Source organism: Polyodon spathula, chromosome 17 (genome assembly GCF_017654505.1).
Source record: "Polyodon spathula isolate WHYD16114869_AA chromosome 17, ASM1765450v1, whole genome shotgun sequence".
Lineage (NCBI taxonomy): Eukaryota > Metazoa > Chordata > Actinopteri > Acipenseriformes > Polyodontidae > Polyodon > Polyodon spathula.
Window position 1 is genome coordinate 19,710,625 of NC_054550.1, and position 17,890 is coordinate 19,728,514.

Here is a 17,890-nt window from a genome sequence, read left to right on the forward strand (position 1 = left end):
CACATGTATAAATAAAAAAATAAAAAAATAAAAAAAACATGTATCCTAACACAAAAATAAAATGCGCGTGTTGGTCAGAAAGTGCAGTTGACAGAAATGAGAATAGCGTATCACAGTGAGTTTTGCATTGCACCAATACACTGTATGACAGTTACTAAAACTAGCAAAGGTAAAGCATGTAACGTTAGTCCGCCGGAAATTTATCATTGAAAGAAAACGGAAATACGCATCACAACGTGTTCTGTCTTGCGCCAATTCACCACGTTACCTGGAGACGTATGACAGCTTCAATAATGCCAAGTGGAAAAAGAGGTCAGTCAGATGTGTTTCTTTAAAACAACAATATAGAAAACACAGAGTGCAGAAGCTGTGGATGCAACATTGCTTCTAAAAAACAAAAAATGAACTTAAGTGTTCACAGTTTTTGTTTCTGCTTTTGTTGTCAAACTGTTTTCTGTTATGTGATCTGTAATAAGTGAGCAACTAAACGGTGAGTTTTTTAATTTTATTTTTATTCTACAAAGGCATCTGTTCCACATTTTTGGCATACCAAGTAAATGTTTTTCAAACTGAAATTTGACTCTTGGTTGTTCAGTTAGCTTCAAAGGCTGCAAAAGGCCTCAACTACTTCAGTAATGTTAATAATTAATAAAGATTTGACTTTGGCCACTTTGTTAGGCTATTGAGAAGATGCAACAATGGCATATATGTATATATTAAAATGTCTCGTTTATTTTTCAGAAATAAACAAAATAATGTTTACCAACTGCTATATGCTATCCTTTGTTTTGTTTTGTAAAAAAGTTTCTACTCCTTGAATATTTTTCCACTTTAAATAATGTGTTACATTTAATGGTTTTTATTACCTTTGCAAACTAACGAATATCTAAATTTTGGAACACAAAAATACCATGTTTGTCCCAGCACTAATTCTGATACATTACATTTGACTTAACTTCTGCTGTTAACAAAATTTGAGTACATTATCATAACAAACAACAAAAATAACAGGTAGTTGCCGGTTAAAAACACTTAAAAAAGTACAAAGTAACCTGTCCACAAATGAGAACAATGGCACTTGATATTGTAAAGCTATTTGTAATTACATGAACGAGAAGCATAAGAATCTTAAGTTTTAGCAAACACTGTTTTATAGAAACGCTATTTTTTAAAGTCAGCCATGAATTAGGTGATGCAATAAATCAAAAGGAAATTTGATTGTGGCAACTAATGAAGTGAAAAATATCTGCAAACTCAACTAGAGTCTGATCTAGTTTTCGAACACAGTTGGCCAACAATAAACTCTTAGCAGACACTGTTGCACAGTGTACCCGCGTTGTAACATCTTTGTTGGCAGACTTGGTTGCTCTAAAATGTGGAGCCGGCTTCAGAATAGTTTTTGTGCACTGGAAAACGATGCCTGTTTAAACACAAAACTCCAACGATGTTGGGTTGAATCCACTGACTTGTGGAAAGAAAATTTAATTAAAAGCAATTGTACACAAAAATTCTGATGTCTGCCTAAAAAAAAACACAGAACTTTCATCCTGAGAATAAAATGAATACAAATAAATAACTTTAGAGTTCAGCGCTCGCTGCACATTGACGGAATTGACAGACGGCAGTGTGAGAGAGGCTTTTGATTTCCCGTGGCAGTATTGTGATATTTTAACAGCCAGGCATGTCAATGAGTCTCTACTTAGACCAATTACTGCAAGAGCCCATGTGCCAAAAATCTTTAGATATCATCCTACAGCAGAAAGATATAAGTGTGATTCGTGCATGTTAGAAAAACGCAGAAAGTAAAATTACATCAGAAAAGAATAATGGCAAATGCACCCAGATTAATGACACACACACACACACACACACACACACTGAACAAAAATATAAATGAAACATGCAATAATTTCAAAGATTTTACTGAGTTACAGTTCATATAAGGAAATCAGTCAATTGAAATAAATTCATTAGGCCCTAATCTATGGATTTCACATGACTGGGAATACGGATATGCATCTGTTGGTCACAGATACCTTAAAAAAAAGGTAGGGACGTGGATCAGAAAACCAGTCAGTATCTGGTGTGACCACCATTTGCCAAATGCAGCGTGACATATCTCCTTTGCATAAAGTTGATCACGCTGTTGACTGTGGCCTGTGGAATGTTGTCCCACTCCTTTTCAATGGCTGTTCGAAGTTGCTGGATATTGGCGGGAACTGGAACACGCTGTCGTACACGTCGATCCAGAGCATTCCAAACATGCTCAATGGGTGACATGTCTGGTGAGTATGCAGGCTATGGAAGAACTGGGACATTTTCAGCTTCCAGGAATTGTGTACAGATCCTTGCGACATGGGGCCGTGCATTATCATGCTGAAACATGAGGTGATGGCGGCGGATGAATGGGACGACATTGGGCCTCAGGACCACGTCGCGGTATCTCTGTGCATTCAAATTGCCATCGATAAAATGCAATTGTGTTCAATGTCCATAGCTTATGCCTACCCATACCATAACCCCACCGCCACCATGGGGCACTCTGTTCACAACGTTGACATCAGCAAACCGCTCACCCACACAACGCCATACATGCTGTCTGCCACCTGTCCGGTACAGTTGTACTGTGAAGAGCACACTTCTCCAGCATGCTAGTGGCCATCGAAAGTGAGGATTTGCCCACTGAAGTCAGGTGAAGACCTTGGTGAGAACGACGAGCCCGCAGATGAGCTTCCCTGAGACGGTTTCTAACAGTTTGTGCAGAAATTCTTCGGTTGTGCAAACCCACAGTTTCATCAGCTGTCCGAGTGGCTGGTCTCAGACGATCCCGTAGGTGAAGAAGTGGGATGTGGAGGTCCTGGGCTGGCGTGGTTACACGTGGTCTGTGGTTGTGAGGCCGGTTGGCCGTACTGCCAAATTCTGTAATACGACGGAGGTGGCTTATGGTAGAGAAATGAACACTGAATTCTCTGGCAACAGCTCTGGTGGACATTCCTGCAGTCAGCATGCCAATTGCACACTCCCTCAAAACTTGAGACATCTGTGGCGTTGTGTTGTGTGACAAAACTACACATTTTAGAGTGGCTTTTTATTGTTCCCAGCACAAGGTGCACCTGTGTAATGATCATGCTATTTAATCAGCTTTGTGATATGCCACACCAGTCAGGTGGATGGATTATCTTGGCAAAGCAGAAATGCTGACTAACAGGGATGTAAACAAATTTGTGCACAAAAAATGAGAGAAATAATATATATATATATATATATATATATATATATATATATATATATATATATATATATATATATATATATATATATATATATAGTGCCGTGAAAAATAATTTGCCCATCTGATTTTCTGCATTTTTGCACATTTTTCATATTGAAATTGATCAGATCTTTTTGTGGGTTGTAGCAGTACATAGAGGAGTCTGCGAGAAAAAATGACACCAAAGTTTGGTGCTTCTTTCATTTGTTTGGTGTGCAAGGTAATAAAACATGCAATCTTCAGGTGTGAAAAAGTTATTGCCCCCCTAGTTAACTCAACCCAATTAAAGGGATAATTAGGGTCAGTTGTTTGAATACTTTGGTTAACAATCAGGCCTGATTTGGGCCAGCCCTGCGCAATATAAATCTCAGTAACTCTGGCCCTTACCATCACAGTGAAGCTGTCAGCACACAGGTTCTAGAGACACACCATGCCACGATTAAATGAAATTCCTGAAGACCTCCAGAAAAAAGCTGTTGATGCCTATCAGTCTGGAAAGGCGATACAAAGCCATCTCTAAGGCTTTGGGGTGCCACAGTCAGAGCCATATTGTCCAAATGGAGAAAGTTTGGCAGAATAGTGAATCTTCACAGGAGGGGCCGACCTACCAAAATCTCTCCAAGAGCAAGGTGTAAAATCGTCCAGGAAGTCACAAAGAACCCTAGAACAACAGCCACGGATCTGCAGGCCTCTCTCACCTCGGCTATGGTCAGTGTTCATGACTCCACCATCAGCAAATTCTACAGGGGAGTGTCAGGCCATCCTTCCATGAGCTGAAGCTGAAGTGGAGCTGGGTCATGCAGAAAGGCAATGACCAGAAACAAACAAGTAAGTCTACATCAAAATGGTTGAAGAACAAGAAATTTAAAGTTTTGGAATGGCCTAGTCAAAGTCTAGACCTAAACCCCATTGAGATGTTGTGGCAGGACCTGAAACGAGCAGTTTATGCTCAAAAACCCACAAATGTCACCGAGTTGAAGCAGTTCTGCATGAAGGAGTGGGCCAAAATTCCTCCATGGCGCTGTGAGAGACTGATCAATAACTACAGGAAGCATTTGGTTGCAGTAATTGCTGCTAAAGGTGGCATAACCAGTTATTGAATCTAAGGGGGCGATTACTTTTTCACACAGGAGCATTGGGTGTTGCATAACTTTCTTTAATAAATAAATTAAATAAGTATACAATATCCTGCTTTTTATGTGATGCAGTACAGTATTGAAAAAGCATTTGGGGCTCCACCAATCCACTGTCAGACAGACAGTCTACAAATTGAGAAAGTTCAAGACCACAGTCACTCTACCCAGGAGAGGTCTTCCTACCAAAATCTCTCCAAAAACAAACCGGAAGATCATCAAAGAAGTCACAAAGAACCCCAGAGTAACATCCAAGGATCTGCAGGCCACTCTCGCCTTGGCTAATGACAGTGTTCATGACTCAACTATCAGAAAAAGACTGAACAAGAATGGTGTTTATGGAAGGACAGCCAGGAGGAAACCACAGCTCTCTAAAAAGTTCGCCAAAGAGCACCTAGATGATCCACAAGACTTCTGGAACAATGTTCTCTGGACAGACGAGTCAAAGGTAGAACTTTTTGGCCTCAATGAGAAACGTTATGTTTGGCAAACACCAAACACTATGTTCGAAAAGAGGAATCTCATCCCAACCATCAAGCATGGTGGTGGGAGTGTGATGGCTTGGGGCTGCTTTGCTGCCACAGGATCTGGACGGCTTGTCATCATTGACACAACCATGAATTTTCCATTCTATCAGAAGATTCTAGAGGAGAATGTCAGGTCATCCGTTCGTGAGCTGAAGCTGAACCGAAAGTGGGTCATGCAGCTAGACAATGATCCTAAACATACAAGCAGATCTACAAAAGAATGGCTGCAGAAGAAGAAATTCTGTGTTTTAGAATGGCCTAGTCAAAGTCCAGACCTAAACCCATCAAAATGTTGTGGCAGGGCCTGAAGCAAGTTGTCCATGCAAGGAAGCCCTCAAATGTCACAGAGTTGAAGCAGTTCTGTATGGGCTCAAATTCCTCTAAACCGATGTGAGAGACTGATCAAAAGTTACAGGAAATGCTTAGTTGAAGTCATTGCTGCTCAAGGGGGTGCCACTAGTTACTGAATCTAAAGTTTCACATATTTTTTCACACATGGATATTGAACGTTGAATCATTTGTGGATAAATGTTGAAAAAGTGTCATGTTTTTGTGTCATTTGTTTAATCAGGTTATCTTTATCCATTAATAGGACTTAGCTTGAGATCTAATAACATTTTAGGTTTGAAATATATGTAAATCTGAAAGGGTTCACAAACTTTCTCAGCACTGTATGTGCTTATAATACACTTTACTTGATTATTGCATTATTTACAGTGCTCTGCTTATTACCATCTACAGGACATTATTTTGCAAGTTGCAAAAAGACATCTTTTATATACTGGACTACCACTAATATACCGTCCCCGCTATCTACAGGGCTTGGAAACTTTGATAACAGGGCTATTTGGATTGGGTTTTTTGTTTATTTTTGTTTTTTTCTGAGGGATGGAATTGTTTTTGTTTGTTATGTATGCAAGTTCTCTTTGTTATATTTCCAAAGAAAAGTCTAAAGATGTTCATATTAAAAGCACAGGTATGTGTAGACACATGGTTTTTGGTTTTTTTTAAAACTAGGTTTTGTACATGTTAAATTTCCAAGAACAGTACAATAGTTATTTTGTAGTTTATATTAGTTTATATTTGTGTTTGTGGCATTTTAAAAGGCATTTACTGTTGATAGCACTTAAAAAAAATCTACAAAAATGCTTAGCCCTTCAAAACAAGGTTTATTCAATACAGAACAGTTTAAATAATAATATAAACACATTTATTTTGCTTTAATCTGTAAGTGACAAAGGGCTATGAGGGCACCGGTATACACATGTTCAAATACATACGACATGCTGTTCACAAGCTATAGGAGTCACTAGCTTTCATAGAAAGACTGACATCATTTTACAATTTCCAAGTATATATTTATTTTCTTATTTGAACCTAAATGCATGTTCTGCTCAGTCCAGTGATGCCTTTCAGTTCCAGAACTGTATTAGCTGAGATTTACTCAACGTAAGTTACCAAGCTTTGAAAATAACTGTAATTACAAATGTGTTGCTTCTTTCTCTCTCTTTCAATCTTGAACTTTCAGATCACACGCCATTACTGAGACTTCATAGAGGAACGCGTGATCAGCACCTCAAAACAAATAGCAATGGAAAGAAATGCCCACACTGCCTGCGCACAGCATCTTAAAAACCTTTTAAGTAGAAAAACTACTTCACATCCTATGTGCTTCTCAGCCTCGGCCCCAGGAGATCACTGCCATCTACTTCTAAATATGAAGGAGTAATTGTAGAACCAGGGGGCAGTTAGCAGCTCTGTCCATCAGTGGTTAGTGGAGTTCCTCCTGGATTAATGTGCTAAGTGCACTGTGGAGCTGATTGACAGAAACTCGGTACTGTATATCAAGAATGACATGTGATGTTTGACATATTACTAATAACAGCAATCTCTTTTTTTTTTACATCTATATTGGTTAGCAGTTTTAGAATAGTTAAGTATACAACAATTATGACTAGGTCTGTCAACTACAGTTTTATAGATTTAAAAAAAATAATACAAATAATTTGATTCCTGTGCAACTGGGGAAAAGTCTGTGCTACGATATGCATATACAATTGCAGACAAAAGTATTTGGGCAGTTTAAAAACATGAGAAAAAACACAAAGAAACTGATTTCTATAATTTCTATTATTTATAATAAAACAACAAATTATATTATATAACATGAATACAATGAAAAACGACATGAAAAAACTAATTTCATACTTTGACAAAAGCATTTTGGTTTACCGCAAAGCACTGTGTGGACTACTACTGACAAACAGAGGAGAACAAGAACTACTGCAACTAGCTCCAGGTGTGGAAGACTGTGGCAAAGTGGGTTGCCGTGCACAGGAGTGGAGTTGATGCAGTGCTCAAGACAATGACAAACAACAAAGTACTGGTGAAATGGTGGTTTAATTATAATCCAAACTCTGATGACAACAGTAAATAATAATGGAGGACTGGCAATACACAACGATGTGTAATGCACAGTTAAATAACACAGTCCTGAAATAACAAACATGGTATAAATACAATTTATTTGTGCACAGTGGTGAAGTGTTGTCTGGTTTTTGTGCTGGCCTGTAGCGACAGCTCCGGATCATGTTAGCCGTATAATAAATAACACTACAATTACACTTCACAAAACAAGCAAACATTAAACACTCATGGTTATTTTACTTTCATCCTTCAGTGTTTCTCTTAACCATAAACAAAGGAACAGATCATCCACATACATCCACTATATGTACCTTCAGTCACGCCCACTTGGTTGCGAGTGCAACTGTTTCTCCTCCAATCCATGGTTGCCACATCACTTTCCCTCTGGAGTGTTAACTTAATGTACCACAGCTGAACCCCCTTTCTAGATGGCCGACTTCCACCTAACCCTGGGAATTAATTGTATTAATTAATTGCACTCTGTTTCCTTTACACTGTGTCCTCACAATGTTGGGAGGGAGATTTATCACCAAGAATCTTTCTGTCTCTGTCACAAAGACCAAGAAATATTTCTGCAAAATCAGGAAGAAGAATTGTTACAGCAGCCCGGCAAAATCCTCGGATTACTGCAAAAGATTTGACACAAGAATTGAGAGATGTTCAAGAAATTCACGCGCAAACAATTTAACAATACCTTAACAAGAGGAATGCCATGGGTGAAAACCAAGATGCAAACCTTTGTTAAAAACAAAGAAAGTGATTGGAGTTTTCCACTGAATAATTGAAGCCTGATAATTTCTTCAACCAAACTTTATGGTCAGACAAATCCAAAATTTAACTTTTTTTCACAGAGAAAGCAACAATTTGTTTGGAGGAAGAAAGGAAAAATTTAAAGAAAAGTTAATCATACCTAGTGTTAAACATGGTCGTGGTTGTGTGATGGTATTGGCTTGTTTTTCTTCCTCAGGCACTGGCAACCTTTGTATTGTAGAAGAGATTGATGAATGCTGCAAAATATAAAGACATTTCGCACTGTCATTTGTTACCCAGTGCAAGAAGGCTTATTGGACTGAAGTTTGTATTCCAGCAGGATAATGATCTAAGCATTCTGCGAAGTCTACAAAGGAATTTCTGAAAAAAAAGAAAGATTACAGTTACGGATTGGCCATCTAAGTCCCCAGACTTGAATCTCGAGATGTAGTGGATTGACTTGAAGGCTGCTGTTGCAAAAAGGATACCAAAGTTGATTGCAGAACTCAAAGCTGCATGTGTTGAAGAATGGGCAAAAATATTTGTATTAAATATTTGTTTCAAAATACAAAAAAGACTGCAAGCTGTAAAGAAAGCAAAGGGTGGGCACACAAAATACTAATGTAAGTGTGCCCAAATACTTTTGTCAGATTAGTTTTTGTATGTTGTTTTTCATTTTATGCGTGTTATGTACCAATTTGTTGTTTTATCATAAAGCTGAATCTGTAGTTTAATTTACAGAACAATTAGAAATGATAGAAATCATTTTCTTTGTGGTTTTTCTAATTTTTTGAAAAACTTACTGTGGCAGAGCACAGCTCTGCTCTTTAGAAATTGGCAGGGATGGGGTTAAATTCCCCTACCTGCCTTGGTTCATTGTGTTCAGGTGGCTGGGGTTGATTAGATGATTAGTTTAATTAACGATCAATCAGCGCCCAGCCACCTGACATAAAAGCAGAGGCCTCCTTTTATGTCAGGTGGCTGGGTGCTGATTGATCGTTAATTAAACTAATCATCTAATCAACCCCAGCCACCTGAACACAATGAACCAAGGCAGGTAGGGGAATTTAACCCCATCCCTGCCAATTTCTAAAGAGCAGAGCTGTGCTCTGCCACACTTACTTTTGTATGTGACTATGTGCTAGTGGACCTTTTTAAGGCTTAGTGGCTTCCCAAGCAGTGTGACGTTGGTGATGAGTTTGATTTCATCAGATAAAAACTGCCTTTTAACATGTTTAGAAAGGAACCTGCCCTGTGTACACAAGAAGCCATTCTTAGTGGAATGAAACACTGTTTCCATTGTTCTCGGCTGCGTCGCGAGATGCATTCTGGTTCAGCACTGTGCTTTTGAGCCCTGAAACTGTTTCCTTTAACAGGATCTTGACTTTCAGCACCAATGACATATTCTCCTACCCAGAGAATGCTTTACTACTCATTCTCTATACTAACAATGAAGCTGTTTGCTGAGGAGGGGAGGACAATCATTGGAACAGCGCAGTGCTCATCAAGAGCTGGGTTCAGAAGACAGTAGAAATGCAGCTCATGATGACTTCTGAGTGCCTTACAATAGGGTGTTAACTTACACCAAGGGAACATTACTAAACCACTCTCTCCTGTGCCCTTTTAAAAAGAAACAACTATAGTAGTACATGTACGTCACAGCTCTGCAGATACAGTTCTTGTATCAGTGCTACAAAACCATCCTCCTGGATGGAACTGGTATTAACATTTTAAAAATCCCAAGTGTACTTCTACTGTAATTCACTTAAAATGAACACATTAAGTTAGTAACTAATGCTGCTGAACTACACTACTGGTCAAAAGTTTTAGAACACCCCCATTTGTCCAGTTTTTATTGAAATTTAAGCAGTTCAAGTCCAGTGAATAACCTGAAATGGTACAATGGTAAGCGGTAAACTGCCAGAGATTAAAAAAAAGGGTTTAGGTTACCAAAAACTGAAAAATAATGTACATTTCAGAGTTATACAAAAAGGCCTTTTTCAGGGAATAGGTAATGGGTTAAAAACTTACAGCTGTTCTGCAGCAATGGAAGTAAATTAAGCCTTGAAAGTTGATGCTAACAATTCCTACTGGTGTCCCAACTTTTGTTGATTACTTACAAACCCTCTGTCTGTATAAAAGCAGTGTTGGAATAGACTGTGTTACTACACCCTTTTAAGCATTATTTGGACAGTATTGTACTGCAGGAAGTAGTATATTGCTATCATAATAGCGAGAAAAAGGCAATTAACAAAGGAAGACAGACAGACCATTATAACCCTTAAAAGTGTAGGTCTTTCCTTTAGAGAAATTGCAAAGAAAGCCAAGGTGTCAGTGAGTACAGTTTCCTACACCATCAAAAGGCACTTGGAAACTGGAGGAGACTGACAGGAAGAGGTCTGGCAGACCCAAAGCCATAACAGAATCAGAACACAAGTTTCTGAGAGTCAACAGCTTGCACAGAGTGAGTGGTCAGCACACTCTCACTCCCTTTTACATACAGAATATAGAAAAATATTGAAATATGAAATGAACTGTCTTATTACGATGCAAACACTAAGGCTAAAAGCTATACTCAGCCTGCATTTTTTTGGCAGCAGTTAAAGACTGAAACAGGCACAAAATGTGAAATGTTGATCTTGAGTTTGAAACAAAACCAAAGAGGACAGATCACAGTGATTGTAACAAGGATCTCAACAAGATGTACCTATGCTGTAGAGCAACTTGCAGAGGAATTAAATCACTCATTTTAATGTATTCCTCTTCTGTTTTTTCCACTTTGTATTGTTTTCTTGTCAAGTCTTTTCATCCTTCAGACGTTTTTAAACTTGTTAAATCACCCCTGTTGTGTCTATAGATTTATCAACCAGGTCTTCTCTCTCCAGCTGGTAAAATAGAGTATAACCTCCTCCAAAGACACACATCACTAGAAATGCAAAAGCAAAAATCTGGCTCCAGGAGAGCGGGAGACCTAGTTTGAGGCAACTTTGCTGTATCAAGTCTCTCCTGAAACCTAGTCTCCTGAAACCAAGTTCCAAGCATCAAAGTGGCTTCGTGTTCCCACAGCTTTACATCCACTGTTGCAGGGGAGCAAATGAATGGTAACACTCAGGTGTGCCAGCTGTACTTATGAAGAAGACGTGTTTGCTCGCTAAATAAAGGCCACAGCTGTGCTTTAACTTTTTTCGTTGTGTGATGTGATGACAGAAACAGAAAATGATAGATGTGACTCTAAAACTGCTAAAACATTAGTTAAGTAAACATATTTCATTTCTGTTCCATCTTTAAGTGGGATTCATTTTTTGGATTTAAAATATATTCCATTAGGATTCCTCCAACATTAAAAATGCATCGCAGAGAACCAAAAATTAGCTACAAAAATCGGAATGCTTAAGTGACAAAGCACAGGCCACTATAGTTTACCACTGAATAAAACTGAAACTATAACACAAGAACCATTTTATTAAACTATAAACTAAATGGCTAGAATGTTATTAATAGTATTACCAAATGACTGACACATATATAACTGAACGACATAGAAATTATTGGTTTTGTGAGCTGTTTTTCCAATTATTTACCCTTGCAGCATACACAAAAGGGCAGCCAATGGAAAACATGCTTTTACTTTGCAAAAGCCCTGCATCCAGATTTGCTTAATTTCTTGTGGAAATGAACCTGGAATTTTCATAGTGGATACAGATGCACAAGAAAACCATCCCTGCGCATTTAAACCAAAGGGAATTTGCCATTCTTTGTCTTTGCAGAGCTAGACTCCTCACTTAACTGCCTGTTACCCTGTACTGACTTGTACAAACTGAACATCAACAGAAGTTCAGCTCTTACTGGACACACAATACAGAACAGTGCTCCATATTTACCCCTGCTGGGTGCATACCCACAACGACAGGGGTGTAGTGGAGCCATGCATATGTCACACTTTGTATAGTTTTACATGTAGTATCTAGAGAACCGCTTGTCGGGTAGTGATGAATCATCTTCTTTAGCTGATTGAGTGGATCACAATCTGTGCTGAGGCCTTTTTACTTGACTAGTGTTATAAACATAACAAGCGTGCATTTTATACTAGACTTCCAGCTGAATAAATACAAGCCTCAGTTGACTTCAGTACTATAATCCTGTGATGGTATCGCCGGTCTCCAGGCTTCAGTTGAATTACAGCTGTGGTAAGATGTTATTGTAGCTTTAGTCCTTCCCTTTCCTTGTTGCTTCTTCACCTTTGACATGCTGTCACAGCAGTGATAGGCATGCTCTGGAAAGGCTGTCTCAGAATACTGCAAGCTGTTCATAACATTCGACCTGGTCTGGCTTCAGGGCTTACAGTACCTACTTAGACTGACTAACCGCTGGCTGGTTAATACTGAAATGGGGGCACGGCGGGGAAGCAACAGCAGTTGGAAACAGAATTGAAGCATACACACTAGAACTCTGAAGATGGAAATATGTGTATTCCACATAGATTTGGAACAATAGTCGATTACCGTGGTACTATTGAAAATGTGCTTAGTCTTCATTATTGGTGGCTCGAGAAATTATTATAATGATTGTATTATCGGTGATAATCGTGTTTCTGACAGTCATCTGAAAATAAACAGGATAGCACCACTACTACCAAGATGTGGGTTTTATCTGGGTGTCAGAAAAATGACTTGCTGCGTTACTGAGTTACTGCTACAGGAGTGTGCTTATACACAAGAGAAGAGCATGGACTTGCATGCAAGACTATTTTAGAAACCAAAAGAAAAGAAAGGCAAATATCCATACATTAATGCTCTGTCTTTATCAATGTCACTGTCACAATTTACCATGCATGTATTCCTTACTGCAGAGATTTATAAACATCTCAGCCCTGTATTTGTACTTCTACTTACAGTGCATACATGTATACGAAACCGCTGGAGTAACTGCACTGTTCAAACTGCCTGTTTTGCATGATTATACGGTGCAGTGCCGACAGCGTATCCCACTACAGATAAAATCTCAGTTTAGTTCAAAGATTTATCTTGTTTGAAAAAACACTGCTTCACTAAACATAAACACAGTGCACAATTACACTTTTTTTGCTCAGTTTCTAATTATCTGTGTTGAGTTTTATTAATGACTGATTAAGTAAAGGGATCTCTACTACACAAAAACATTATTGGCTGGTACAGGAATTCACACACTTTTGAGCGATAAAGCAAATGAGGAACCTCTAGAAGCATATCCAATTAATATTAGACATGTAGATGTAATCAATATAACTGCAGCTACAGTATTTGAATTATTAGTTTTTGATAGTGTATCTTTTTTGTGTAAAAACGGACAAGGATTGGAACGGGCCAAAATAAAATCATCAGATATGCATCACATGTGTTTAACCGTTACTAAAGTCAAAATTTTATAGGGTTGCATATGTGAGAGCTGATCTCTCTCTCTCTCTCTCTCTCTCTCTCTCAGCAGTATTTTTTGTTTGTTTAACGCTGTATATATTCGTTATTTAAAAAAATTAACCACATTTATATTTTTTTTAAACTTTTGAACTTGCAGCACTGTCAAAGGCATTCAGCAAGTTTTTCTGTGGCTCTCAAATATAGTTATTATGCATTTATTTTCAATATAGTCTAATATAGTGTAAATATACAAGTGTCAATGCATTGTAATAATTAAAAATTTAAGAAAGCTGTGGACTTATGCATTGCAATGTTATCATGTAATCCAATAAAATACAAAATGATATTGTAGTACAGTATTTCATGTTAGATTTCAAAATGTCACATTCTTTCCACTTTTGTCAGTTTTTCGTTAAGTATATGGAAAATTGCAAAGCGGTATGTAATTCAATATGTTAACGTAACATTATGCAGCAGGTTTCAGTCGATGTTTTGAAGCAAAAAAGCCTAACCCTAACCCTGTTCTGCCCACTTGTTAATTGGGTAGGGTAGGTTTTAGCTGAATAAACGTTGCTGCAGCAGCACTGCCACACGACAGATTGTTGTAAAGCTGCAGCACATTCCACAAGAGAAGTTGGACGGAATGGAGGCCCTGACCCTTAAAGAAACAAGAAGACGACCCTCGGAGATTATACATCTGAAACTTCTTTATAGAGAGTTCAAGGGATGCTACAGGTAGCCATGGATCACTCTCGGAATGGGAAAATGCAAGAGAAAAAACAAGTTGCTGAGCTTTTCAAAACAGTTCAAAGCAAACTTCCGAGTCCTATGAAGAGTCAATAAAACTACAAAGGTACTGGATCTTATAATGAAGGAAGAGGGATAGCATTTTGACCTAATCTAGACCAAATGTACTGCCCATGATTTACAGCAGCTCTCATGTATAGTTCAAGTTCTCTTCTGCCTGTGGATCGGAGGGTTTGTGCCTTATTGTTGGTGTCAGTAGTTACATACAGAACATTGCCTAGCCGTGTTTTAACAATCTTCAGGTGTGAACAATACCACAGGTGGTCCGACTAATCTGATAAACAGGAGCGACCACACTGTTGTTGTTCATATGAATGCTACTTTTCTGGCAATTTGCGTTTAGGTTGTAAAAATAACCTATTCATTTCCCTACTCATAGACGTCGCACCCTCAAATATATCATTGCAGTACACTTTTGTCATTCAACTCATGGAACAGGAACGTGTTTTTATATTGTATTTGTTATGTACTGTGCCTATAGAAAGTTTACACCTACTTTCAAACTTTTCACCTTTTGTTGCCTTATAGCCTGGAGTTAAAGTGCATTAAAATAGTTTTTTTTTTTTTCATTTATCTACACATCCTACCCCACAACTTCCAAGTGAAAAAAAGAAATTTGTAGAAAATTGATTCAATATAAAAACAGAAATAGCTTGGTTGGATAAGTGTCCACCCTCCTTGTAATAGCAATCCTAAATTAGTTCAGGTGTAAAATCACACACCAAGTTAAGTGGCCTCCATCTGTGTCAAATTGTAGATGATTTCAGGATAAATTCAACAGTTCCCGTAGGTTCCCTCTGCTGGGTATTGCATTTCAAAACAAAGACTCAACCATGTGCACCAAGGCGCTTTCAAAAGAACTCCAGGACAAAGTTGTTGAAAGGCACAGATCAAGAGATGGATATAAAAAAATATCAAAGGCCTTGAATATCCCTTGGAGCACGGTCAAGACGATTATTAAGATGTGGAATGTGTGTGGCACCACCAAGACCCTGCCTAGATCAGACCATCCCTCCAAACTGGATGACCAAGCAAGAAGGAGACCGATCAGGGAGGCTACCAAGATGCCAATGGCAACTTTACAAGAGATACAGGCTTTTATGGCCAAGACTGATCAAAGTGTGCATGTGACAACAATATCCCAAGCACTCCACAAATCTGGCCTGTATGGTTGGGTGGCAAGAAGGAAGCCATTAATCAAGAAAGCCCACCTTGAATCCCGTTAGAAGTATGCAAAAAAAACACTCAGGAGATTCTGTAGCCAAGTGTTAAAACGTTTTGGGTTCTGATGAAACTAAAATGGAACTTTTTGGGAAAATGCAAAGCGTTATGTTTAGCGCAAACCGAACACAGTGCATCATCCAAAGAACACCATCCCTACTGTGAAGTTTGGTGGTGGCAGCATCATGTTATGGGGATGTTTCTCATTGGCAGAGACTGGGGCACTTGTTAGGATAGAAAAGAAAAGGAATGGAGCAAAGTACAGAGAAGTCCTTGAGGAAAACCTGCTGTCCTCTGCAAGAAAGCTGAAACTGGGATGGAAGTTCACCTTTCAGCATGACAACGACCCAAAGCACACAGCCAAAGCTACACTGGAGTGGCTAAGGAACAAAAAGGTAAATGTCCTTGAGAGGCCCAGTCAGAGTTCTGACCTACATCCTAAATCCCCAAGGAACTTGACAGAGTTTGACAAGTTTTGTAAAGAAGAATGGTCAAATGTTGCCAAATCTAGGTGTGCAAAGTTGGTTGAGACTCACAGACTCACAGCTGTAATTGCTGCCAAAGGTGTTTCCACCGAGTATTAACTCAGGGGGGTGAAGACTTATCTAATTATGATCTTTCAGTTTTGTATTTTTAATATATATATTTTTTCTCAATAAAATGTATTTTCCCTTAACAGTGTGGAGTATGATGTGTAGATAGGTGGAAAAAAATCCTCATTTAAATGTATGAAACTCTGAAGCACTGACACAACAAAATGTGAAAAAAGTTCAAGGGGGTGTAGACTTTCTATAGGCAATGTATATAGACTTCTTTTTGCAAAGTTTTTTTTCTCCCTGTGAACAGGATGGCTTTGCAGGGGTGACATCAGACCAGAAATAGACTCTAAACACTGACGGCGGTGAGTTTTATGGCAAATAATGACACCAAACAAAAAGATCTAAACAAAGCACACAAAACAGGACACGGCACTTGCGGCCAAAATAAAAGGTAAACAAAACGGACAACACTAAACAAGACAGTGGACGAACAGACAAACAAGTACCGTGCTGTCATTTCCAGCACGCTGTAGCAACTGTTACTTCAACTCCAAAAACTCCTCCCTCTCCCCCGTTCTCCACTCACGAACACACAACCCTGAGTGCGTGAAAACATGCAGCTTTTATGCAGCTGTTCTGAGACTCGATTGCTAATCAATCATTCAATTGCAGTCTCGGTACAACTGCACGTGAATTAATAAAAGTGTATTATTTTACCTGCACGTGAAGTGCTGTGCAATACTCGTGCCTAAATACAAATATAGATTTTAAACACTTGTGCTCGTAACCCATATTTATATCCTGTGTATTTTATACATAAACAACAACATTAACACACTACAGACAACATAAAACACATAAAAACATAAAGAGGTGGGACACTCCACCACCCCTCCATACGGTTCCTCAATACAAAACTGTTTCATCCTCACCTGTCAGACAAAAGGAGGGGGGGGGGGGGGGGGGGGGGTAAGAAGACCCCATCCACAACATGACAATATAAAAACAAGACCTGAATCAAGGCTTGGGAGACAAGGCAATTGCTTCAATATAATGACTCAATACAATCTGTAATCTAAACATCTAGCCCTGACACAGTTCTTTTAGTAAGTTGAAATGCCATCATTTACCTTTTTTTTAATGTGCTGTTTGTGATCTTAGTGGCTCACTTGGGTGTTGTTAATAAGTGAAGAGAGCTGCATGATGTCCACTCTTCAAAACCTGGAAAGGAAATGAAAATAAAATAAAAATCTATCTTTTAATACTCTAATGAAATTTCCTGAAGAACACACCTAAGGTGGTGTGCACAAGCCCTGTTGTGCCCCTAACATGTGACAGAAGCAGTCTGATTTTACTTTGTTCTAGTCTGTGAATATAAGCACCCCACCTTCTAAATTCAGACAATCAGAAATAAATCCTCTCTTTGTTGACTGGTATTGCCTTTGGGATTTACTGCCTAATTACTGTACAGTACCATGTATATAGGAAATTATATAACTTACACCGTAACTGATCTTAACATTGATTTTCAAGGGTAAATCTACACGGATATAAAATGGACCATCAAAACTAAGCTCTGCATTTTTTACTTTTTTTGTGCCCGAGTATTTTACCCTTAATTTAAATTGTCCTATTATGTCCCCTCACTGACAGTTTTTTCTGACATTTGCTATATATTTTTAATAAAATGGCATCTCCAGTCAAAGGAAAGCCCCGTTTGGAAGTATTTTGAGGAACCAGACAAGAATTGCTGTACCACAAAAACACAAGTTCAATGCTTCATCATTTTAAATAAAAACATTCAGAATTACTGTGGATGTAG

At 38.5% G+C, this 17,890-nt stretch overlaps 1 protein-coding gene across 5 annotated transcripts in view; it reads right to left on the reverse strand.

Annotated features, from left to right (window-relative positions):
- The window catches only part of LOC121330142 (alpha-(1,6)-fucosyltransferase), a 286,595-nt gene that overhangs the window by 215,144 nt on the left and 53,561 nt on the right, over positions 1–17,890 (reverse strand). For 4 of the 5 annotated variants that reach the window (XM_041276437.1, XM_041276438.1, XM_041276440.1 and 1 more), the window contains 2 exons: positions 17,199–17,289; positions 8,269–8,365 (listed from right to left, as the gene is read on the reverse strand). The gene's annotated coding sequence lies outside the window, so the exon portion shown is untranslated. The remainder of the gene's footprint in view (positions 1–8,268; positions 8,366–17,198; positions 17,290–17,890) is intronic. The other variant, XM_041276439.1, reaches the window with a different exon arrangement.